Source organism: Panthera onca, chromosome A3 (assembly GCF_046562875.1).
Source record: "Panthera onca isolate mPanOnc1 chromosome A3, mPanOnc1 haplotype 2, whole genome shotgun sequence".
Taxonomy (NCBI): domain Eukaryota; kingdom Metazoa; phylum Chordata; class Mammalia; order Carnivora; family Felidae; genus Panthera; species Panthera onca.
In genome coordinates this window covers 53,012,287-53,039,000 of record NC_138341.1, presented here as the reverse complement: position 1 = coordinate 53,039,000, position 26,714 = coordinate 53,012,287, and the positions used below count along the sequence as shown (strand labels likewise).

The 26,714-nt window shown below is 43.5% G+C and overlaps 2 long non-coding RNA genes across 2 annotated transcripts; one reads left to right on the top strand and one right to left on the bottom strand.

The window, feature by feature from the left end:
- Positions 1–797: 797 nt before the first annotated feature.
- LOC132687758 (uncharacterized) lies at positions 798–10,036 on the bottom strand. The gene is made up of 4 exons (XR_009614253.1): positions 9,891–10,036; positions 5,585–5,658; positions 3,926–4,013; positions 798–1,305 (listed from the first exon to the last, which is right to left on the bottom strand). It is a non-coding gene; the product is annotated as an uncharacterized LOC132687758 (long non-coding RNA).
- A 98-nt stretch (positions 10,037–10,134) lies between these two features.
- LOC132687752 (uncharacterized) lies at positions 10,135–14,436 on the top strand. Its single transcript, XR_009614252.2, has 2 exons — positions 10,135–10,335; positions 14,179–14,436. It is a non-coding gene; the product is annotated as an uncharacterized LOC132687752 (long non-coding RNA).
- The last annotated feature ends 12,278 nt before the right edge of the window (positions 14,437–26,714 follow it).

The window sequence follows — 26,714 nt, the reverse complement described above, 5'->3', positions numbered from 1 at the left end:
CTTATAAGAAGAGGAAATTAGGACACAGCTGCACACAAGGGGGAAGACTTTGTGAAGGCCCAGGGAGCATGTGGCCATCCACAAGCTGAGGAGAGAGGCCTCAGAAGAAACCAACTTTGCTGACACCTCAGTCTCAGACTTCTGGCCTCGAGAACTGCGAGGAAATAACATTTCTCTCGTTTAAGACACCTAGCCTGTGGTATTGCTGATAGCACAGCCCTAGAAAACGAACATACTGGGTCCAGTGCTCCTCCTTTTTCTGGCTACTATGAGCTTCTCAGCCAATTCTAGGTGCTCTGTGGAAGTTTCCTTTTGCAGTTCTCAGTGAGCTCTCAAAGGACATTGCTCTTCTCGCCCATCGGTTTTTATTTTCTTTAATTATAGAAGTATAATTGATATACAATGTTATATTAGTTTCAGATGTACAAGGTATTGATTCGACAATTCTATATATTACTCAATGCCACCATGCCATGTATAGTCACCATCTGTCACCAGACAACATTATTACAATATTATTAACTATATTCCCTATGCTGCTCTTTTCATCTCTATGACTTATTTATTTCATAACTGGAAGTTTGTACCTCTTAATCCCCTTTATCTATTTCACTCATTCCCTCCTCTGCCCACCCTTCCCCTCTGGCAACCATCTGTTTGTTCTTTGTTTACATGTCCATTTTTGTTGTTGTTTTTTGTTTGTTTGTTTTGTCTTTTTAGATTCCACATCTAAGTGAAATCCTATCTCGCCAATCAAATTTTGCCACAGAGTTTTACCTCACTTTTTTATTCTTCGCATTCTTTTCCTCCTGATGTTCTGGGAAAACCTGGGACTGGAGGTTAAAAGACTGAAGCCAAGAACATTGTTGTCAAGCTATGACCTTGGGGAGGTCACAGAAGTGCCAGGGCCTCAGACTCTTGGCCTATAAACCAGTGGTGGAGCCGGTGCTTGCTAAAGTCCTTCCCTAGCTCTGAAAGATACTCCCAAGTCTTCCATTAACCTCACTGGATACTCTAGAGAGCTCTGCCTTTTCTCAGGTTGCTGATTTCTTCCCATCATAAAGTAGCTAGAAAATTCCTTCTTGCTAATATCTGTAAGGGAGGCCAGTAGAAAGAAGGTCCTTTCAGAGCTCATATATGCTAGTGAGAGAACCAGGAGTCATAGTTCCAATTCCTGGGAGGAGACCCCAAATCTTAGAGCTGTCAGTTAAATTCCCAATTAGACAAATTGATGAATTACTTTTTCTTCAACATAGGCAATGGTTGAGGTTAAATGTTCCTTGAAAACTGGATGATCATGGAGATCTAAAATAGTGCAAAAATCAATTTGTGAGCAGCAAGTCCTGTGAACCCAGCACCTACTCCAGGGAAGCTCTGCCATTTTGGCAGTATGGCTTGGCCTACGGTTTGGTGTTGAGCCTTGGTCCAAATGAAGTATGGATCTTCCTCCTTTTCCCCATTCCGTGTGCAGCCACTGAATCCAGCCTTGGAACTCTTTATCAGCTTACCTATTGTACCTGTTATAACAGGTACTGGCCCATGTGTCATTGTGGCACACACTTTGAGCTCATTCTAGGATTTATTCACCTGAAATTGGAGGCCACTAACCATTTTCCTGATGAATGTCCAGTGGCTTCTTGTTTTGCTAATGTGCCCCTCTTTAATTCTGTTTAGCTCAATGCAGCTTCATAAATTTAAGTTCTTCCTATGTATTGAGAACCACAAGGATACACAGTGTCACATACAAAAGGACTACATGACGCAGTCCTAGACCCCAGAGAGCTTACAGTTTTCCCAGGAAGATAAGATACATACGTGAAACAATCTGAGAATGGTCAAGATGAAAAGAGCAATAGTCTCTGTTAGGCTGAATAGAGGCTCGAGTGCTCAAATTGATAATTGAGTCAGTAAGTTTCAGGACTGGGGAGAAAGGGGAGAAATTAGAGATGACGGCAATTTTAGGAAAGACTTCAAAGAGCAAATGTGAGCCTTGATCTGTTCTTGGCATTTTAGGAGACAAGTGATAGTAGTTTATGCGGACATCTCAGGCCTCGGAGGATCAGAAGAACCCCCTGGACTCATGAAAGTGAGATGTTGAATTAAGAGAGAGGGATCTTAGGAGAGGTAAGAACTAGCAGAGAGAAGGGCCAGAGATGGAAAGTGGACTTGAAAAAGCAGCCTGTTTAATTTGGACTGTGTGAGATGGTTTCCAAATAAACACCCTTCCCCTTTCTCCATTCCATACCTTTTTCACTTTCCAGACCCTGATGTCATGACTCAGCACAGCTGCAGTTATGTATCTTTTCCTTTCCGCTCGAACCCCTTCAGCTAAACTACCACTTTGTTGGCACCCAAAATTGTGTGCACTGCCAGTGGAGCAGATGAGAGATTGATTTTGGACTGTCAACCCTGACAGAAAGCGGAGGGCCACTCCATGGCTTCCTCTGAGGTGGCCACTAAAAAAGCAGTGTGGGATGGGTCTTCTGAGAGGGTGGAATTTGCAAAAGCCTTTTCTAAAAAATGGACACTGAAAGACCCTCATCCTTTCTAAATCAGTCTGAACTCTGACTCCCTTCAGATGGGAGTTCCAGAGTTCATTGCCCTCCAGTGGGACAGGGATGGCACTGGTAGGAGTTAATGTGCTGGTTTACCTGGTAAGGTCTGAGGGCTCAAGGGAAGAGAGGGATGCTGGATGTGGCAACAGCTACCAAGCTATCATAGGAAACCAGCAATTTAACAGGAGAGAACAGATTTTTCTTCTTTACCCTGACAGGAGAATCACTTCCTTAGAGAATGCCAGGAGCCATTGGTAACAGGTAACTTTGTTACTGAAAATATCATCAAGAAGAATTTGGGTGGGCCTTGGTCTTTCTTAGGTGGTGGAATGGACACATGACCTAATGAAGGTATCATTAAGATGATTTAGATGATTGCTTTAGAGGCCTTGGAAAAGTACCTTCCTAGAGCACTGGAACGTTCCTGTGAATTAATTCACCTATGCCCATCTCCTTCCAAGACAAGTGCGAGAAGGGGAGGCAGACCCATAGAGGGAAGACCACAAATGGATAGAAAACACACTTTCCTTTCACCCTGCTGCTTCCATCTGCGTTATTCTTGGGCAGTTAAGTGTTCCCATGGCTGGTCACCACTTTAGTTCTGGTCTGATGTACTAGCACACCAGGAAGAGATGACCTTTGTGGCCCAGTCAACCCAGAAAGGCAGTTTTGCTGCCTACCAGCAAATAACTGAGTAATCCAGGTATGACAGGATTTGAGCTAGATGTCCCTCCTTGTGGAATGTTGATATAAGGAGGAAAAAAAGGCAATTCACTGATTTTGTTACCTTGTGAGAGACAGTACAGCATGGTGGTTAAGAGCATGGGCTTTGGGCTCACTTGACTCACATCTTGTGTCCATTGCTTAAGAGCTATATGCCGTAGGCCAAGTTTCTTACCTTCTCCAAGCCTCAGTTTCTTTACCAGTAAAACAGGGATAATAGTACAGATCTAAAAGTTGTTTTAAGAACTTGATGAGATAATATATGTGTGGCACATTGTGGTCAATCAGTAAATAATAGCCGTTACTAATAATTATTGCTTATATAAGATTTGGATAGAAAAGATATTTGGTGACTTTAATGAAATGGGCCATTTGTCAAAGAAGTTCTTTATAGTACTCATTACTAACAACAAACAAATAAATGTCAAAAACCCTGGGGAGAGATATGAATAGGGAAGATGCCCTTGACCTCCTCTATGACCACATGGCAATAACCTTTGGCCACTGGGTAGCTGACTAAAGCTGGCTACCTGGCTTTCCTTACCCCATGACCAACGAGAGGACAGTACCCTTTGTCTTGCTGGTAGCTAACATAATAGGTCTGACTTGGAAACTGTACTATATCCACTCAAAGAATATTTACTGACCTCCTTCTGTGTGCCAGACACTGTTGTAAGAGTTGGGGATCCAGCAGTAACCAATGTCCTTGACTCCATGGAACATACATAGAAGTACCTACATGTAAGCAATTAACAAGGTCATTTCTGATAGTGATGAGGGCTATGGAACATCTTCTTTTCCTCCAGAGTCATGTGTTGAAGGCTTTGCCACAGCAAAGACCCCTGATGATGTTGAATGTGGCTTTCAAGGCCACCAGGGCTGATTCCACTGTGCCTATCTGTGCACATACAGGACTCCAGGGCAAAGCTTCTGACTTGTGAGACATAAGGGCCCCCAGGTCCTCTGAAATACAGAGCTCCACTCAGCGTGGGAGAGCCTTGGAAAATCCTTTTTTCCTCCTCTTGGGATCATGTTTTCAAACAACTCAGTGCTTTCCTGTCTCTCCCACTTGCATAGATCGCTGTTATTTGGAAGCTTAAAAAAATGCGTAGAGGCCTTGGGATTACATGTTTCTTAGTCAAACAGAAATATATTCCCCATTTTTAGCCTCCATGCAGAAAAGTATCTCTGGAAACATACACTAACCAATGCCAAATGCCCAGGAGTCAGGAAAAGCGATACCTGCCAAAGCTTTAAAGTTGGATTTTCATCCAAAGTGAAAATTAGGGAGCTGGCTCTGCTGAGCTTTGGATCTGTGACACAGGAAGCTGAGCGGGCCCTGAACTAGAGGTCAAGGGAGCCCAGGTTCTCTGGAAGTTATTAGTCATGTTACATTGGGCAAATTGCTGCATATCTCTGGGGCTGTTTCCTCATCTTTCAACTGGGACAATTCGAGAGTTGTTGTGGGGGTAAAATAAGGTAATGCATCTATTTGCATGATCCATCCAACACCCTGGCTTCTTCATTCCTTGACCTCACCTCCAAAAATCTTTTTGCAACCCAGCTTCGCCTTCCACTGTCTTGGTTACCTAGATCACACCGTCACCAGCAACTGCTCTTAGTCTAAAATTTGGTTTCAAGGATTCTCTTCCCTGAGAATGATCTAGTCTTCCTCTGGCTCTCTGGCACCCACACTGAAGAATTCCCTGATCCCCTCAGGACCACCCGTCCATTGCCCCTATGGTTCTGTCATTATTCCTCTCTCCCTTTGGCCTCACTTCCTTTCTTGTCTACTCTAGAATCAGCAATTGATCATAACCACTCCTTCTCTTCTCTTACATTTTCCTTGCACAATCACAGCTGTAGTTGAACCCAACTATTCACCTCGTTGCAGCTGAATGTAGTGCAACGTGTAGGTGAATCACACAATGGGGTTATTTTTCCCCCCATTTCAATGTCATGACCCCTTACCTTAAATGAGCATTCACCGCAGTCTAGATACCCCATTATGTTGCCCTAGTATGGTGGCTTTTAAATTCACCAAGGTGGTAAATAGTCTCTTCTCTTTTCTTAAAACTCCTCTGTGTCTTCCCCTGCCTGCCTCTGCTGATGAACCTTACCTCTTAATTCAAAGAGAATTGAAGGACTTGGACAGAAACTCCTACATCTTTCTGCCATCCGATCTACCGGCCTCTTCGGACCCGTACTCACATTATCCATCTTCCCTCTCACCACAGAGGGGAGTCTGCCCATTTTTGCCTGGATTCCTCCCTTTCTCAGCAACTTCACTCCTGTGCTTGACTCACCTTCTTTCAACACATCAGTCTTCTTTCTCCTGGATCCGTTTCCCAAAGTATAAACGTCCTCTAATATAGCTCACCTTAAAACAAAACAAAATATATTCATTTTGACCATGCATCCTCCTGCCATCTAGTTCTTTGCTCCCTCTTGGTGAAAACCTTCTAGGGAGTTGTCTATACTCCCTGCCTTCGCTCGGTCACCTCACATTTGCTCTTCAGCCCACCTCTGTCTGGCTTCTGCCTCTACTGTTTCACTGAAGCAGCTGTGTCTGGGTTGGCAATAACGTCCATGCTGCCAACACAGTGGTCACTCTTCTGTTTGTCCTCTTACTGGACTGTTTATCAGCATCCAACAGGGTTACCTCCCTCCTCCTGCTGGAAATAACCACCCCTTTTAGCTTCCCTGATATGCCCTCTTCTGGTTTGCTTTTAAACCTTCTGGCAGCCCCTTCCCTGTCCCCTTGGTCTCATCTGCATATTACCAAGTGCCACCAATATGCTGATGACTCCCTAATTAATATCTTCAGCTTTGACTTTTTCGTTGAACTCCAGATTCAAACATACAAACAAACGAGACATCTTCACCAGGATATCCATAAGCCATCTCAAACGTTAACTTTCCAGAACAGAACTAAGGACTCCTCCCCAAACTGATTCTTTTCCAGCGTTTCCTACTTTGGGTTAATTTGGCTGATTCTCTTCCCCTGGTCTATGAGCTCTTTTGGGGTGCTTATTCGTCACTGTATTTGAAAAATCCTCAGTGTGTAGTAAGTGTTGGTGCTTGTAAATAGCTGTTGAGTGAGGGAATGAAGGAAAGAAGGCATGTGGTTCATCTTCAGCTACATGCCAAGGAGAAGGGAGGTCTCTGGTGTCATGGAGAAAGACGTGCATCCACACTGTCCCTGGGTGAGGCAGATACCAGGCTCTTGTTTGCCCCCTCTTAGGTGGAGGAAAGTAAACCAGTGAGTGGCAGTTAGGGTAAGACACTGTATGTCTTCTGTCATATGTGGGGATCTCTGGTGGCAAGGGCTCCTCCCAGGAAACCTGTGGAACTCACCTGTACACAGGTGAGGTCATTTGACAGTGCACCTGTAAAAACGGGGTTAACCACGGCTTGCTTTGCCTTGCCTTATTGCCTTGCTTCACCCTAGCATGGAGGCCTGTGCTGTTTCCAAAACATCTGCCTAAGGGTGGGTGACGGGTGCGCTTGGACAAAGCTCCAGAGACTAGGCCTGATTTTGGCAAACAAGCCTCTAGCCGTGGTTCTCGAACTTGACTGCACTTTGCAATCGTGTGGGAGTTTTTTGAAAGACATGGATACCTGGGCCCATCCCCAGAGATTTTGCTTTAATTGGTTTTGGAGGGGGGCACCATGATTGGTATTTTTAAAAGGCTTCTAGGTGAGGGGCACCTGGGTGGCTCACTCGGTTAAGCGTCCGACTTGATTTCAGTTCAGGTCATGACCTCGCAGTTCATGAGACCGAGCCCTGCATCAGGCTGTGCACTGACAGCATAGAGCATGCTTGGGATTCTGTCTCTCCTCTCTCTCTGCCCCTCCTCCGTGCTCTCTCTTTCCTTCAAAATAAATAGGGGTGCCTGGGTGGCTCAGTCGGTTAAACGTCTGACTTTGTCTCAGGTCATGATCTCACAGCTCGTGAGTTCAAGCCCCATGTCGGGCTCTGTGCTGACAACTCAGAGCCTGGAGCCTGCTTCAGATTCTGTGTCTCCCTCTCTCCACCCCTCTCCTGCTCTCACTCTCTCTCTCTCTCTCTTTCTCAAAAATAAACAAATATTTAAAATTTTTTTTTTAAAAAAACAAAGTAAACAAATAAACATTAAAAAGAAAAGCTCCTTGGTGATTCTAATGTGCAGCCAGTCTGAGAACCTTGTTCTAAATGGATTAGATGGAATGTTCCTTTCTTGCTCAAATGGGAAGAAAGAGCCTTGCCTGCAAAGGGGCAGAGGGCTGGTAGCTCTGGAGGCTCTAGGCATACCCCTTCTCCCCTGCCCCCACCCCCCCCATATCTGGGGGCCTCATCAGGACTTTTACTCCAAGTCAGGGGTCAGCACACTTTTTAAAAAATGTTTATTTATTTTTGAGAGAGAGAGAGAGAGAGAGAGAGAGCGCGAGCAGGCAGGGGAGGGGCAGATAGAGAAGGAGACCGACGATCCAAAGCGGGCTCCACACTGACCACAGAGAGCTCCATGCAGAGCTTGAACCCATGAACTGCAAGATCACCACCTGAGCTGAAGTTGGATGCTTAACTGATTGAGCCACCCAGGTGCCCTAGGGGACAGCACACTTTTAATGCAAAGGGCCAGACAGTAAATATGTTAATGTTCCAGGGGCCATTTGGTCTGAGTCATAGCTACTTAATTTTGCTGTTGTAGTGGGAAAATAGCCATATGCAATATGTAAATACACAGGCACAGCTGTGTTCCAAAAAACTTCATTTATGGCCACTGAAATTGGAATTTTACACAATTTTCACTTGTCATGAAATAGTCTTCTTTTGGTTTTTTCCAGCGATAAAAAAATGTAAAAACCATTCTTCGTTTGTGCATCATATGCAAGAGTGTGGTGGCCTGGATTTGGCCTTCCAGTTCCCTCCTCCAAGAGATGAGTGGCAGCCTCTCTCCACAGCTTGAGAAATGGCAGATGCCTTCCCAACTTCCCCTTCCTGGCCTTTCCCATTTCTCCACAGGCAATGGTCTGCAAACCAGCTCTTCCCGCAAGGAGTGTCAATCAAGATAGGAATCCTACTTTATTTCCCCAGGCATTTTGTACTGAACAAAAGGTGCTCATGTACTCCAGCAGGTGATTGTTAGGAAAGATACTTAGATTTTGAGCTCTTTGAGTCATGGATTTTCTGTAAGGAGCTGAGGACATTGTAGCAAGAACTATGAATGGACACTCTTATGGTATCCTCAGGAAGGAGGAAGCAGCCAGAGAGAAACTTCAAGTACTGTGAGAGAGTGTAACTAGAGTCTAGGTGTCTCATTTGTTAGTCCTATCTTCCCTAACCAGATTGAGTTTGGAACAGACACTGTTGGATGAGGCCTATGTTCTACTTCCTGCTGTCCACCTTCCACGTCTTCAGAGAGGTCCCATGTCCAGCTCCACAGGGTAAACCATAAGTAGTTTAAGTCAAGAAATAGATACCAAAGAAATAGTCCCTTTTCTCCTTCTGGTCATTGTCTTGTATGCCTGTTGATGCCTGGAACTGTGGCAGCTATATTGGGACCATGAGGCAAGTTAGTCTGAGCAGGACCCACCGAGGATAGTAGAGCAGAAAGGTGGAAGTAACGTTGGTCTTTGATGACATCATTGTGCCACTGAATGAATCTACCCTGGAGCTGCCCTCCTCTGGACTTCTTGTCGTGTAAGTTAAATTTTCCTCTTGCTTAAAGTCATTTGTAATAGCGTTTTCTATTTCTTATAACTGAAAACATTAAGCCTCATACAGAGGTCTGGAATGATAGGTTCTTCACAGCACCCAATACTGGGCACATGATGGGTTCCTAGTTGATTGATTAAGGGAACAATTTAAAATGCATGCATCCAATTATTACCTAGCAAAACAATTTTTTATAAGGAAGTCCCTCTGTAAAAGGGTTGCCTTCTTCCAGCATCTCTGGCAGGATAGCCATCTCCTATTTATTTTGCTTGAAGTCTAAGTGATATATAACAATAATTAGGAGGCCTGAAACCCCTTTCAGGTGAAGAGCATATAGATCATGAACTGACCCAAGCTGGTAACCAAGGCTTTGTTGGTGAATTCAGCATCTTTTGAGAGTCCCATAACTCTGAGAGAAGGATTAATAAAATCAGCACATAATGAATCAATTGGATATTTGCAGTCACCTTGGTAACAGTAGGTTCTACTTTATAGTTTGAGATCAAACTGAATTCTAATTGCTTTGGCTGCTTAACAAATTATTCCAAAATTTAGTGATATAAACTACCATTTATAATGATCACAGATTTTGTGAGTCAGGAATTCAGACAGGGCACAGTGGGGAGACTCACCTTGGTGGGGCAGCTTGAAGCCCGGTGCTAGAATCATTTGAAATATCACTCGGGGTGCCTTGGTGGCCCAGTTGGTTAAGTGTACGACTTTGGCTCAGGTCATGATCTCATACTTCATGAGTTCAGGCCCTGTGTCAGGCTCTGAGCTGACAGCTTGGAGCCTGGAGCCTGGAGCCTGCTTCGGATTCTGTGTCTCCCTCTCTCTCTGCCCCTCCCCTGCTCACTCTCCGTCTCTCAAAAATAAATAAACATTAAAAAAAGAAAGAAACATCACGTGCTCACCCACTCACAGGCTTGCTTGTCGATGCTGGGAAGATTCAAGATCTGAGGGCTCCTCTAACCTCTCTCTCCATGTGTCTCTCTATCTGGTCTCTCCAGTAGGGCAGTTTCAGGGTAGTTGGACTTCTTACATGTCAGCTCAGACTCCAAAGTGCAGGTCTGGAGAAAGAGAGCAAGATGGAAACCATGGTAACTTTTATGACCTTGTCTCAAAAATTGTGTAGCATCCATCCACTCCATTCTATTGCTCAAGGAGTACACAGTTCTGCTTAAGTTCAAGGGGAGGGAACAGAGACTCCATTTCTTGATGGAGGAGTGTCAACGTTATATTACATTGTAAGAAGGCTATGTGGGATGGGATATGAACTGGTTCATGCTCCATCCTGGACATTCACCATTTCTCCAGGGCCTGTGGGAATTCCAGGATGTGGAGGCAAAGAAATATGAGGTAGGAATGCCCTGCGGCTGACACCTCTGCCGGTCTGCACCCATATAACAATAGTGCCTGCTCTCAGAGTGGTTTGTTCCCAGTGGAGCTTGGATGAGTTATTAATAATTTACTGAGAGAGTTCCTTCAGGTTCCTTCCTGTCTCAGAAAAAGGGATGCAGATCTGCGTTTCAAGAGAGCTCAGGCTGAAGTCAAATCCAGAGGAAGCCCTGGTGCTTGGTAACTGGAATCTTCTTTCAGCTGTTGCCACAGATTTGAGTGGTTGTTAAGAGGCCAAAAAAATGAATCAAAAGGCTGATGCTGCCTGTGCATGAATTTTTAGAGTTTATGAAGCCCTTCAAGCTACATGTTTTATTGACAGATCATTTTAAACAAGCATTTGAAGTTGATTTCAGCCCAGTAAGCAAACAATCAGTTACTGGAAACACAGAGATGAAAGGCAGAGGAAACTGCCAGGTAGAGAAAGCTGAGTGGTGGTGGGCCAGAGGGGTGAGGGTGGGGCTGGTGTGGGGGAGGGGTGAGGCTGGTGGAGGAGGCAGGGAGATGTCCCAGTGCACTTTTAGGAGGCGGGTGCAGCACCTGACTCTGCTTCCCCTGGGAGCAGAGAGCAGAAATGCAAACAGATTACGCCCAACTCAAAACAATGATGCTAGAGAGAAAAATCTCTGTGTCTTGAATGAGGAGGAAAAGGAATGTCTCTTTCATCAGCATCCCTTTAAACACAATGAACCCAAATCATTTCCTATAACTTAAGCGTTGCTGCAGTGAAGCTAACATCACCATACTGGTGACAAGAAACTTTTTCACGTCACCTAGGTAACAGTATTGAAAATAAGATACTATTTAACATAGTACTGGAAGTCTTAGCCTCTGCAATCAGACAATAAAAAGAAATAAAAGGCAAATCAGCAAGGAAGAAGTCAAACTTTCACTATTTGCAGATGACATGATACTGTATTAAAAAACCCAAAAGACTCCACCAAAAAATTGCTAGAATTAATACATGAATTCAGCAAAGTTGCAGGATATAAAATCAATGTGCAGAAATCTGTTGCATTTGTATACACCAATAATGAAGAAGCAGAAAAACAAATCAAGGAAATGATTCCATTTGCAATTGTACCAAAACAATAAGATACCTAGGAATAAGCCTAACTACAGAGATAAAAGATCTATACTCTGAAAACTATAGAACACTTGTGAAAGAAATTGAAGAGGACACAAAGAAATAAAAAAACATCCCATGCTCCTTCATTGGAAGAATATTGTTAAAATGTCTATGCTACCCGAAGCAATTTACACATTTAACGCAATCCCTATCAAAATACCACCAGCATTTTTTTTGCAGAGCTAGAACAAACAATCCTAAAATTTGTACGGAACCACAAAAGAACCCGGATAGCCAAAGCAATCCTGAAAAAGAAACACAGAACTGGAGGCGTCACGATTCCAGATTTCAAGCTGTGGTCACTGTAATCCTCAAGACAGTATGGTACTGGCACAAAAACAGACACATAGATCAATGGAACAGGACAGAAAACCCAGAAATAGACCCACAACTATATGGTCAACTAATCTTCAACGAAGCAGGAAAGAATATCCAACGGAAAAAATGTCTCTTCAACAAATGGTGTTGGGAAAACCGGAAGGCGACATGTAGAAGAATGAAACTGGACCACTTTCTTACACCTTACAAATATAAATTCAGAATGGATGAAAGACCTAAATGTGAGATAGGAAACCATCAAACTCCTACAGGAAAACACAGGCAGAAACCTCTTTGACCTTGGCCACAGCACCTTCTTACTTGACATGTCTCCAGAGGTAAGGGAAACAAAAGCAAACACGAACTACTGGGACCCCATCAAGATAAAGGCTTCTGCACAGCAAAGGAAACAATCAACAAAACTAAAAGGCAGCCTATGGAATGGGAGAAAATATTTGTAAATGACATATCTGAAAAAGGTTAGTACCCAAAATCTATAAAGAACCTATCAGACTAAACACCCAAAAAACAAATAACCCAGGTAAGAAATGGGCAGAAGACATGAATAGATACTTTTTCAAAGAAGACATCCAGATGGCTAATAGACACATGAAAAGATGCTCAGCATCACTCATTATCAGGGAAATATAAATCAAAACCACATTGAGATACCACCTCACACGTGTCAGAATGGTTAAAATGAACAACACAAAAAAACAACAGGTGTTGGTGAGGATGTGGAGAGAGGGGAACTGTCTTGCACTGTTGGTGGGAATGCAAACTGGTGCAGCCACTCTGGAGAACAGTATGGAGGTTCCTCAAGAAACTAAAAATAGAACTACCCTATGATCCAGCAATTGCACTGTTAGGTATTTACCTGAAGGATATAAAAACACAGATTCACAGGGGTACATGCACCCCAATGTTTATAGTAGCATTATCAACAATAGCCCAACTATGGAGAGAGCCTAAATGTCCATCCACTGATGAATGGATAAAGAAGATGTGATATATATATATATATATATATATATATATATATATATATGTACATTTATATGTATATATACGTACACATATGTATGTGTGTGTATATATACATATACATATATATATATATATATATGATGGAATATTAGTCATCAAAAAGAATGACATCTTGCCATTTGCAATGATGTGGATGGAGCTAGAATGTATTTTGCTAAGTGAAATAAGTAAATCAGAGAAAGACAAATACCATATGATTTCACTCATATGTGGAATTTAAGAAACAAAACAGATGAACATTTGGGAAGGGGTGGTGGGAAAGAGAATAGAGGGAAACAAACCACAAGAGACTCTTAATGATAGTGAACAAACTATGGGTTGATGGAAAGAGGTGGGTGGGAGTTGTGGGTACTAAGGAGGGCACTTGTTATGATGAGCACTGGGTGTTGTATGTAAGTGATGAATCGCTGAATTCTACTCATGAAACCAGTATTGCACTATATATTAACTAAAATTCAAGTTAAAAAAAGGAAAAGAAAAAACCCCGAACAGAATAGATGGAGAGTAAATTCCTAAAGGTAAAAATGCTGAATAGAGCAACTTGATGTGGAAGACCTAATTAGTCTCAAGAAATATTGATGCTTGGGTTCAGCTAAATGGAAGAGTAAGTCATGTCTAGGAGGTCCTGGAAGCCAATATCTGGCCCAGAAGTAATGGGAATTGTTTAGGATGTGTTGAATAGCAAGTATCCCTAAACTAGGGCCTAAGCTGAATTTGAAAGTATGTATAATTTTAAGACTGGCAGAGCTAGTCACTGTGAAGGCCTGATAAATCTCACCTAATGGGAGAGTCAAAGGCTAGAGCCCTGGGAATAAAGGCCTGAAACAGGAAGATCAAGTTAGAGGTGCCATAGACTGGAGTCCAAGGTCACCCAGAGTCTGACCCAGAGGACAGGAGGGGGTTTTGCTGGATTTTGGCACTATGAATGCTCTGATAGGTTGGAATGCAGGCCCTCACACACTTGGGTATCATCAAAATGGGACAACAATCATTTTCAGTCAAGATGGCTGATACCAAGGAACTCAAAAGAACAGGAGTGATGCCCCCTTAGGGACAGTGAGAGACACTGGGGGATAGGTGACCACTGAGAGCAGTGTACGAGGAAAGGCTCATCTCAAACCAGAAAGGAAACTGAGGAGGGTTAAGTGATTGTCTAGGTAGGGGTGGGTTGTCTCCATTACTGTGATCTCAAGCTAGGATGGCCTGAGATCCATGGACTATGTTACATTATATGTATATAGTATTTGTTGACTTGTATAAATGCATATAGCTGATATACATAATTCTGTGTCTTTTCTTTCTGAGTGCAGGGAAAGCCCTGGGCGACAGCGTGCTAGCAACATCCTGTGCTTTAGCTATAGGGAGAGAGAAGGTGGCGAGGAGTCTTGTGCAACCTGGCTTATCATCCTGCACATCCCATTAGAAGATTGCAGGGTTTTGGTCTTTCAGGTCTGGCCTGAAAGAACTTAGCATTAATGTGAGAAATCCAAAGTTTCCAAGTGTCTCTCCCCAGTCTTCAACTTTTAAGACCTAATTATAAAACTTATACACTGGTTCATGTTGAATAAGCCTTCTCTCTTAAATATTCTAATTTGGTTTATTTCATTTGAATGTTCCTAACTGCCTTCCTATTTAAACCATCTATATTTGCTTTTTAAATATGAAGGAGACTTTTGATGGTTGAGAAACTTCTAAGATCCTATTCCCATAAAATGTTCCTTAAAGAGGCATCAGTGAGTGTAAAGAAACACCAGTGGGCAGGTTTTCATTTAGCTTGGACCCTATGGGAAAAGTTAACTGTCCCTAGAAAGCAACACTGGGCTCTGAGCCAAGCAATAGGTAGTGGAGGGGAAGATAACCATTCACTGGAGTCAGCCAGTCCCTGGCTCTGGGCTCTCAAAGATAACTCTTACGAGGTTCTGTTCTGTGAAAAATAAAGGTCACCTTAGTCCTGGGGAGAGTTTAGAGAAAGGAATATAGGGCTCAGGAATAAACAAAGGAATTAAAGGTAGGTTTCTCCGTAGTCAAGCGTAGGAATGCTCTTTTTTATTTTTTATTAAAAAAATTTTTTTTTTTAACGTTTATTTATTTTGGAGACACAGAGAGACAGAGCATGAACAGGGGAGGGGCAGAGAGAGAGGGAGACACAGAATCTGAAACAGGCTCCAGGCTCTGAGCGGTCAGCACAGAGCCTGACGCGGGGCTCGAACCCACGGACCGTGAGATCATGACCTGAGCCGAAGTCGGACACTTAACCGACCGAGCCACCCAGGCGCCCCTAGGAATGCTCTTTTTTAAAAAATATTTTCATAAATTCTCACAAAAAGGTAATACCCAGTTACATGTGTATTTTTTTTTTTTAAAGGATTCCAGCAATATTTATAAAGTAATGGGGTACTTTGTATGTTATGGTCATTCTTCTCGGTGCATCACATATGTTAATTCTCCACCCTTTCAAGTTGTGTGATGCTGAGCAAGGACTTCATCAACCTGGGCCTCTGTTTCCACATCTGTAAAATGGGGGTAGTAATAGCATCTCTTTTATAGGGTGGATGTGAGGATTAAAACATAATGGCTACCATTTATTGAATTTATTGAATTCTTACCACATGCCAGTTATTATTCTAACTCCTTTACATGATGACCTCATTTTATTTTATTTTACTAAAAAATTTTTTTTAATGCTTATTTTTGAGAGAGACAGAGTGTGAGTGGGGGAGGGGCAGAGAGAGAGGGAGACACAGAATCCCAAACAGGTTCCAGGCTCTGAGCTGTCAGCCAGAGCCCAATGCGGGGCTCGAACTCATGAACCGTGAGGTCATGACCTGAGCCAAAGTTGGACACTTAACTGACTGAGCCACCCAGGTGCCCCTTAAAAAATTTTTTTTAACGTAATGATCTCATTTAAAAAATCTGAATACATGGGATGCCTGGGTGGCTCAGTCGGTTGAGAGTCAGATTCTTGATTTTGGCTCAGGTTATGATCTCACGGTTCTCGAGTTCGAGTCCCAAGTTGAGCTCTGCACTGATCATGAGGATGCTGCCTGGGATTCTCTCTATCTCCCTCTCTCTCTGCTCCTCCCCCACTCTCTTTCTCTCTCAAAATAAATAAATAAACATTAAAAAAATAAAAAGCTGTATACAGGAATGTGTAAATAAATATTTTATGAAGGTAAATTTGCATAGTACATATTACTTTGTAAGTTGCTTTTTCATTTAACAAAATAACTGGGACATTTTGTCTGTGTCATTAAGTATTCTTCTCTCTCACAATTTTAGTGACTTCACAGAAAGCCATAATATTCATGTATTATAATTTATTCAACCAATTCCCTTTGGATGTAGTTTCTAGCTTTTACCTATTAGAAACACTTTGATGAACAACCTCCGAGGTGAAATTTCTCCTACATCCATCATGATTTCCTCAGTATAATTGTCTAGAAGAGGAATAGCTGAATATGCATTTTTTTTTAATTTTTTTTTTTTTAACGTTTATTTATTTTTGAGACAGAGAGAGACAGAGCATGAATGGGGGAGGGTCAGAGAGAGGGAGACACAGAATCTGAAACAGGCTCCAGGCTCTGAGCTGTCAGCCCAGAGCCCGACGCGGGGCTCAAACGTGCGGACCGCGAGATCCTGACCTGAGCTGAAGTCGGACGCTTAACCGACTGAGCCACCCAGGGGCCCCTGAATATGCATTTAAAACAATGTCCTATGCTCTTTAGGCAACTTGTGTCCATCCATATTTCTACTAGCAGCTCAGGTAAGAGGCTCTGTGCTCCCCACTCACTCACCATGGGTGGCCTTCTGCCTAGAATTGACAGTTTGATAGTGGAAAATCAGTGTCTCCCTGTCATATTAACATACATTTCTTCAGCTTTTGGAGATTGATCTTCAAATCAATTGGGTTTGGTTTTCATTTTGCAGTTATATTTTCTTTTGTTTTTCTTAAAATTAAAAAAAATTTTTTTTTAATGTTTTTATTTATTTTTGAGACAGAGACAGAGCATGAGCAGGGGAGAGGCAGAGAGAGAGGGAGGCACAGAATCTGAAGCAGGCTCCAGGCTCTGAGCTGTCAGCACAGAGCCTGACGTGGGGCTCGAACTCACGGACTGTGAGATCGTGACCTGAGCTGAAGTCAGACGCTTAACCGACGGAGCCACCCAGGCACCCCTAAAATTTTTTTTTTAATGTTTATTTATTTTTGAGAGAGAGAGACCGAGTGCAAGTGGGGGAGGGGCAGAGAGAGAGAGGGAGACAGAATCCAAAGCAGGCTCCAGGCCCTGAGCTGTCAGCAACAGAGTCTGATGCGGGACTTGAGCCCATGAACCGTGAGGTCATGATCTGAGCTGAAGTCGGATGCTTAACCGAGCCACCCAGGCGCACCTCATTTTGCAGTTATATTTTCATATACGCCCTACATTATTTCCTCAGGACGATTCTTAGATGTGAAATTTCTGAGTCAAAGGAAACACCTATTTTTATGGCTTTTATTATGGTGCCAAATTACATTTCCTCAGTAGAGTAGGGGAATACTCACTTCCCCAAACTCTAACCAACATCTGGTATTATTATTGCTATTATCACTATTATGTATTTACAAATTCAGTTATGCAATATGTCAGAACTAGAGGTGGGATATCAGGAGCAGACGTCAGGTCAGCCGTGACAGGGTGCAGTGTCATGGAGTCTCCTGTTGGTCACACATTTAACTCTTTAGTTGCTGGACCATGGGGGTGTGACACAGGGTGCCAGGGCAGCCAGTGTGGTGGGGGAACACAGGGCTCTGGGCAGCAGCTCTTTATTAAGCAGTCTGGAGGGATTATGCCGTGTGGCTAGAGAGTATGGCTTTACCAGCAACACCTGTTGTGTATCAGTCCTGGTCACGGCTCTAAAGCACATCTCTTTCATTATTTATGAAGTTGAATGCCATTTATTGACCATTGGCATGGTTTTCTTTTGTCAGTTACATGTTTATGCTCCCTTTCTATTTTTTTTTTAATGACTGGTATAAACATTTTATTTATTTTTTATTTTTTAACGTTTTATTTATTTTTGAGACAGAGAGAGACAGAGCATGAACGGGGGAGGGGCAGAGAGAGAGGGAGACAGAATCGGAAGCAGGCTCCAGGCTCTGAGCCATCAGCCCAGAGCCTGACGCGGGGCTCGAACTCACGGACCGCGAGATCGTGACCTGAGCTGAAGTCGGACGCTCAACCGACTGAGCCACCCAGGCGCCCCTGGTATAAACATTTTATAGATGGACTGCCATATATGTTGGAAATATTTTACCCAGTTTTTATGTATCTTTTAACTTGGGTTAAGGTTTGTTTTCTCCCTATGAAGAGATTTTAAAAATACTTTAGATGTTAATCATATTTGATCAGTCTTCTTCCTTTTATGGTTTTTGCCTTTGGCATCATGCTAATAAAGCTTTTCTTTTCACCAAGATAAGGTGTGTTTACTTTTTATTTCATAAATTCATTTTACACATTTACATCTTTGTCTAAGATTTATGCTGATATATGGTATAAGGTAGGGATAAAGTTCTTCCCTCTGCTCGAAAGTTTTATTCAGGTGCCTCCTACCATTTGCTTGAGGTGATTTATGATGACATATCTATCTAACATTTGTAGGTACTTGGGTATGTTTCTGGACTGTCTATCCTGTTTTGCTGATTTGTTGGTCTGTTTCTCTACCATACCACATTGTTTTCAATCTTTTAGTTTTGTGGCCTATTTTTTTTTAAATTTTTTTTAATGTTTTTTAATTTATTTTTGAGACAGAGAGAGGCAGAGCATGAGCAGGGGAGAGGCAGAGAGAGAGGGAGACACAGAATCAGAAGCAGGCTCCAGGCTCTGAGCTGTCAGCCCAGAGCCTGACGCGGGGCTCGAACTCACAGACTGTGAGATCATGACCTGAGCTGAAGCCGGACGCTCAACCGACTGAGCCACCCAGGCGCCCCTGTGGCCTATTTTAATATGTGATAGGGTGAGAACTAAATGAACTGCATTTTCAAATATTTCTTTGCTATTTTATCTCTGTTATTTTCTAGCCGAACTTCCAAATCATGACGTCAAGTTGCAAGAAAATTCCATGTGCTTTTCAGTTGGTATTAAAACAAACTCACAAATTATTTTGAAGGAATTGATGTCCTTCCAAAACACATCTTCTAATTTTGAGCAGTACTTCTCCTATGCTCTATTTCCTTGATTCTAAGACACCACCAAGTAAGAGCCACATCATTAATCTGACAACAGGTTTTTGAAAACAAAATATTATGTTACATTCAGAATTTAATGATCTTTCTAAGTCACTTTTATCCATGGATAAAGGTGCAGTCACAGCGGCAGGCTCCCCCACTCTCCCCAGTCCCCGGCTTAAGCAATCAGGAAATTGATTATCTTACATGTATGGAGGTTCTGAGGTCAAACACGCTTGACCCAGGGCTGGTTGATTCAGCCAACCAACAATGTCATCAAGGTCCCAGCTTGTGTCTGTCTTTCTTCTCTGCCACTCCGACTCTGCTGGCTTCCCCTTCAGGCTGCTGGCAGGTGGCTGGAGCAGTCCCAGCATTGCATCCGGACACAGAAACATCCAGATAGTTAGGGGCTGTCTTTCAGTTTTTTTCATAGGAAGGAGGAATTTTCCGAGAAGCTTCGTGGCTTTTCTTTTTCTTTTTCATTGCAAGAATGGGGTCACCAGGCCACTCTGAAGCTAATCTCTCTTGGGGGATGGAGGCCACCATAATTGTTTAAGGCCAAACAGAATTACCATGGAGGTGGTGGTGGTTGTTCATAATTGGAGATCTTGGGCTTTGAAGTCTAAGAAGACAAGCAGGAGGGGAAGCACAAAATACCTGCTTATTAAATTGCCTAATTTGGTTAAACTCTCAGTTTTATTTAGTTAATATTATTGGAAATTAAAAAAATGTCTTTTGGAAGTCAGCTGGGAGCTTTTGAGAGATGGATAGTCAGCATCTCATGGATGATTCTTTACAACTGGCATGACTTGATCGCCCCAATGTCTCTTAGCTTTGGAAATTTTAGTCTATTCTGAGGGGACTAGTTAACTGAGTTGCTTTATATGTGGCAGGAAAAGTTCTACATTGCACAGCTTTCTGTGTCAGTGCTTCATCATGATGTCGTTGTTTTTCAAAGGTATTTTAATTGGCAATTAGGGATATAGACTTAAAAGAGTGAATGGTGCTAAAAATGCAAATATTCAACTGAAGTAAGAGTCTGATGAACAAATACTTTTATGCATGGGTAATTCTCCATATGCATGTCAAATAACAACAGCATTTTAATTTATTTCTCTGCCTGGTGGCGGGTTAGGTTTCTTTTGACATTGATAGGAAGATAGTATCTTGATTTCCACAACACTAAAATGTGAAAAATCCTGTATCTTGGAATGGAGGCAGAAAAATAGAATAGTGGTTTATATGCTATGTCGGGTCACAGAATCAGTCTTAAAATCCATTCTGATTGATTGACTGACACTAAAAGGAGGTAATTTAATAGGGTGAGATGTTAAGCCACACAGTTTTAAAAAAATAATTGGGGGGCGCCTGGGTGGCTCAGTCGGTTGAGCGGCCGACTTCGGCTCAGGTCACGATCTTGCGGTCCGTGAGTTCGAGCCCCGCATCGGGCTCTGTGCTGACAGCTCAGAGCCTGGAGCCTGTTTCAGATTCTGTGTCTCCCTCTCTCTGACCCTCCCCCGTTCATGCTCTGTCTCTCCCTGTCTCAAAAATAAATAAACGTTAAAAAAAATTAAAAAAAAATAATCGGTATGATGTGGGGAATAACTCTTAACACCAGTACACTGGAAAAAAATCTGAAGGATTTTCATGACATCAAATTCAATGTGAGCTATATAATGTAGTGGATAGTAGCTGGATAATATTCAGATATTAATTATTTTCACCCTGTGTATTCCCCTTTCCCATCTCTATAACGAGGCAAATAGTTTTCAGAAAGCCTAATCTTTTAGGAGAACTCAATCTAAGGAGCTTGAAGGGAGAAGGGTAATTCAGGGCAGAGCCAGGGAAGACAGGTATCTTCCCCCAAGCTAGAGATTTCTCCAGATGACAGGGGGTAGAGAGCAGTTGGACCCCAGAGAATGGCCTGGATTCCATGCACATGGGCCTTTTGGTGGCCTCAAAATAAAGGATCCTTTACCCTTGTGTGGCATAGTACCAGCATGGTCAGCATGGAGTCCTTGGATTTGGAGGGCCATGGGAACAGGGGGCAATGAGCCTTTCAGGGGAAACCTGTGGGGACAGATGGCTGATGACCAAGGGCTTTCCTCCTCTCCTACCCCAGTGATTTTCTGGCACTGACTGCATAGAATCCTGGAACTCTGACCTAACTCTGAAGAAGAACACATCAAAGAAAATCGAGTTAAATCTTATGCCATCCTGTTGGGAAGGGGGCATGGAATCCGGAACCAAGTTATAAAAAATAAAGAAGGGAGATTTCTTGCACACTTGTGCTTGGCCGCAAGATACGTACAGCTCATAATCTTGGGCTGAACTCACCGTGGCAGTGCAGCTATGACATAACCCACCGACCTATGCACTGGGACACTGCATTTCATTCCAGGGTTTTAAGTACACAAGCAAAAGGCAGTTCTTTCATTCTCTAGGGCATACTCCAGATGCCCTCTGCCACCTCAGTCAACTCCCTGGGAGTGGCTCAAGGACACAGAACTCACAGGGTCTTCTTGCTGGGGCCTGGTCTCTTTTTGGATGAGGCTTGTTCTCCTCTTGTGGGGTCTGTGTGAGAAGATGCTCCAGCAGCTTCTGCTGGCCTGGGAAGCTGGGAAAACCTGAGGAGGATCAGTTTTACTCTGACCTTTTACTCTGAGCCTTCTTTTTCTCTCTGGAAAGGACTGAGTTTAAGTGTGGGCCTTGGGGAAAAGGGCCCAGAAGGCAGCTCCATTTGGTTTTAAAACACAGCCTTAGGCTCATAGCTGGAGGCTCAGAGCTGCACACACTTCAGTCCAGCTCACCAGGAGACCAACTGGAGCTTGGGGCAAAAGTGTTATTGAATCAGGTGATTTGAAGGAGGCTGACAGAGTGGTGTGATCTTGGTAAGTGGGAAGACCATCATCCCCATGGCCTAACAAGTCTGTTTCACTACTATAAAGTCTGTGAGAGACCAGTCCCAAGATGGAGACTCACTTCCCTCGCACATAGGCAGAGACCAGTTCTATCAGCCTGCACTCCTGTTTATGGCAAGTCCCACCAAAAATCTGAGACTCTCAGGCCATCACCACCCAGAAAACCTATCTCTGCAAGGTAGCTCTGTATATTCCTAATCTGACCAATCTCCTACCTCTCTCTGCCCCCAGTCCTCTTACTGTGCCTTCTGGAACTCTTGGCCTGCCACCAGAAAAACTGCTTGTGACTTCAACCCTTGCATTGGATGGAACTTGACTTTGCTCAAGGAAAACCTGGCTATCTCCAGGTTCTTTCTCCATCTTTCTTAAGGCAACTGGGGTGCACAGGTTGGGTAGGAGTCCTCCTTGTTCCTCATAGCCATGTACAGGCAGTTTCTCCCTCTTTCTTCCTCAGAACTGCCCCCCCACCCCCAGTCTCCATGAAGCATCAGACTCTACTCACAGGCTATCCCTCTTTCTTGAAATCACTCACCCACCTTCACTCATTCTCCCTTCTTCACTGGGATTTCAGTGCATAGCTCACTGTTTTTCTCTCCACTGCTGTTCCCATTAAGCCTTCTTGGTGACTTTAACCAGTCCTTCTGACCTCATCTCCTTCCCCTCTCAGCCCTCTAACCAACTGAACTAATTGTTCTCTTCAAAACCAACCTAGTTCCTTTTAAGGGTCTTTGCATGGGCTGTTTTTCTTTTTCTTTTTTCTTTCTTTTTTTTTAACATTTATTCATTTTTGAGAGACAGAGTGTGAGCGGGGGGAGAGGCAGAGAGAGAGGGAGACACAGAATCCGAAGTAGTCTCCAGGCTCTGAGCTGTTAGCACAGAGCCCGGTGCAGGGTTCAAACTCATGAGCTGTGGGATCATGACCTGAGTGCATGGGCTGTTTTTTAATATACTTGCTTCACACAGTCTCATGTCTCTCTCTCGCTTCATTCAGATATTAAGAATTCACTTACAAGTGAGACCTTCTTTGACCATCCTATCTAAGATAGACAACCCAATCCCATGGCTTTTTAGCCTCTGATCCTGCTTTATTTATTTATTTTAATCATAGCGCTTACATTGTATACAACATTATATATTTATTGTTTATTGTCTATTTTCTCTACTGGAATGTAAGCTTGTGAGAGCAGGGAATTTTTCTGTCTCTTCTTCCTTTTTTTTTTTTTTTTTTTTTTTTTTTTTAGAGAGAGAGAGAGAAAAAGCACAAATCCCTGATGCAGGGCTCGATCCCATGACCCTGGGATCATGATCTGAGCTGAAATCAAGAGTCAGACGCTCGACTGACTAGCCACCCAAGTGCCCCTCTGTCTTCTTTATCATTGTATCTTCAGTGCTTAGGCAGTGACTGCCCATAGAAGGTACTCAATAAACATATTTTGAGTGAACACTTGAATTAAACAGAATGATTGTTCCTGGCATGTTTCTCTGCATAGTTTCTTTGAGAACTTGTGATGGAGGGGCACCTGGGTGGCTCAGTCAGTTGAGCGTCCAACTCTTGATTTCAGCTCAGGTCATTATCTCATGGGTTCAAGTTCAAGCCCCACACTGGGCTCTGCGCAGACAGTGCGGAGCCTGCTTGGAGTTGTCTCTCTTCCTCTCTTTTTCCCTCCCCTACTCGCACTCCCTCTTTCTCTCAAAAGAAATAAATAAACCTAAAAAGGAGGTGAATGGCCCTGGATCTTAGCCAAATACCATCTCTTGGCAACTAACAAGCACAGGCAGGGCTGCTGAGGGGTCCTGTAGCCTGATCTGACTGAGGCACCTGAAGGTGCATTTTTGAAGAAAAGCTGACTTAGGAAGGACAGACTACTGCCTTTAAATATTATGCAGTATCATGTGAAAGAGAGATTAGTTTCATTCATTATTGCTCTAAAGCTCTACTCTCCAAATTTTAAAAGTTTTTCATCTGAATCAGTAAAATATTTTCAGCATCTTTTTAGTAAATGCATACTTATTTGTAAATTATGTGCATATGATCATGGATGATGACAAATCAACCCAAATTTTCTCTCTTGGGAAGAACGAGTGCCCACTTCTGAGGGTAGACAACCCACAGGGTCCCCTGGGAATGCTTATTGCACCTGATGACAATTGGCCCTTGTTTCAGTTCCCCATGAGGGACCCCTTAAATCCTGGCCACAAGTCCTGTCTTGGAAGTCCTCCTTTCTTCTTTTTGCCTTATCACCTAGGGTCACCTGAGTGCATGTCTTCCCGGGACCTGAAGGCACTCCTTGAAACACCATCAGATAAAGAAACACTTCCTAATGCTAAGAGCCACCCAGAGGTGGAGTATGCTGTCTTCTCAGGATGCACGTATTGTCTAATCACTGAGCTTGCTTCCGCTCAGGTGGCATAGCTTCCTGGAAATTTGGCATTTCCTGGAAATTTGGACTAGACTAATGTTTCTCAAGGAGTGCCATCTGCATCAGAATCAGCTGTGAGTGTGAGGGTGCATTTGGGGAGGGGTTGTTAGAACTGCAGATCTCAGGGCACCTGGGCGGCTCAGTCAGTTAAGCATCTGACTTCGGCTCAGGTCATGATCTCACGGTCTGTGGGTTTGAGCCCCATGTCGGGCTCTGTGCTGACGGCTCAGAGCCTGGAGCCTGCTTTAGATTCTGTGTCTCCCTCTCTCTCTCCCCCTCCCCTGTACATGCTCTCTTTCTCTCTCAAAAATAAACATTAAAAAAAAAAAAAAAAGAAATGCAGATCTCTGGACCTTTCCCAGACCTCTTGCATCAGCATATCTTGGGGAAGGATCTAGGAATCAGTGTGGTGTCCTTCCCCACTCTAAGAGTCCATGGTTCAACTTCTAATGCTGTTTATGAACTGGGACTAGCTGGAAGCCCTTGGGCATTTTAGCTACCTTTTGGGCCTCTGTTTCATCATCTTTAAAACAGAAGTTAAGCTATAGTGTCTCCTAGCTCTGGAGCCCCATGCCTTTCTTTTCTTTTTAAAACGTTTTAATTAGGTGGCACCTGGGTGACTCAGTCGGTTAAGCGGCCGACTTCGGCTCAGGTCATGATCTCGCGGTCCGTGAATTCGAGCCCCGCGTCGGGCTCTGTGCTGACAGCTCAGAGCCTGGAGCCTGCTTCAGATTCTGTGTCTCCCTCTCTCTTTGCCCCTCCCCCACTTGTGCTCTGTCTCTCTCTATCAAAAATAAATAAAATGTAAAAAAAAAAATAAAATGTTTTAATTAAAATTTTAGATTTTAAAAATTGAGATCAAATTGATATATACTTGTAGTAGTCTTAGGTATACAATATAATGATTTGACATATGTTGACATATGTATCTTGTGAGATGATTATCATAATAAGTTCAGTTAATGTCTATCACCACACATGGTTGCAAATTTTTCTTTCTTGTGAGGAGAGCTTTTAGGATCTACTCTCTTAGCAACTTTCAAATACACACTACAGATTGTTAACTATAGTCACTGTACGGTACATGACATCCCTAGGACCGTGCCTCTGTTTTCCACCTTGTCTTAGTCGCTTGTAACTGGGAACAAGTGAGCATGTTTAAAAAAAAGTTTGTTGCAGTGACATGAAATATAGTAAGTGCTCAGTAAATTTTTGTTGATTGATAGCTTAGTTTAGGGTTGGTCAAAGGAGACCATTCAAAGCAGGAGGAAAGCCACATGTTAAAAGCCCAGAGCTTTCCAAACCTTGGCTCACTTCAAACTTAACATGAAAGCCGCTATTTAAGTTGTGCTTCTGAAGTGGGCTGGAGGGAGGGGCTGTGACTTGCCATCGCAGGACTGCTACAGGCCTGTTGCCTGAAAGAGGTTTTCCCTGTGTGGCTTTATCAAAGGCCACAGGCCAGCAGCTAGATACACAGAGCTGTTCCTGTGTGGGCACAGAGACTCCTTGTCAGGCTGCCCCTCAGAGGAGCCACAGGGCTGCTTTCCATCCCCTCTGTAGAGAGGAAGATGAAGGAAGAGAAAGGGGCCTGTGGCATTTGTCCAGGTCCCAACAGCAGCAGGCAAGACAAGCGATATTCATGGTCACACCTAAGGATGTGGAAGCTGGTGGCTTTGGATGCAGTGTCTCCATCAACTTTGTATTTAAGACAACACTTAGAAAAGAGGAGAGTTGCATTTTTGAGTCAGGGTCATTGGATGTTGCTGGAAATCTGAGGGAGGCTCTGGTCCACGGGGACCTACATGACTCTTGTCAGCTAGATAAAGGCAGACGTTCAGTGGGCCAGATTGCCTGGTTGGGGACCTGGGCTCTCTTATCAGTCTTCCCTCCTTTACTGGAGAGTCTGGTTCTTTTTTTTTTTTTAATGTTTTGATTTATTTTTGAGACAGAGAGAGACAGAGCATGAGCAGGAGAGGGTCAGAGAGAGAGGGAGACACAGAATCTGAAGCAGGCTCCAGGCTCTGAGCTGTCAACACAGAGCCCGACGCGGGGCTTGAACTCATGGACTGTGAGATCATGACCTGAGCTGAAGTTGGACGCTCATCTGACTGAGCCACCCAGGCGCCCCTTGGAGAGTCTGTTTTTAAGAACATCTGGGTGAGCTGTCTCTGCTGATGGCTGTCCCCACGCTTATGGCCTTGGTGAGGACCCCAGTGGAGTGACTCAGTGACTCTCATCCCTTGCTGTCAGCCTCAGACAAGCCAGTCTCAAGAGTCCTCAGGTGCCCTTCTCACCTGGGCCAC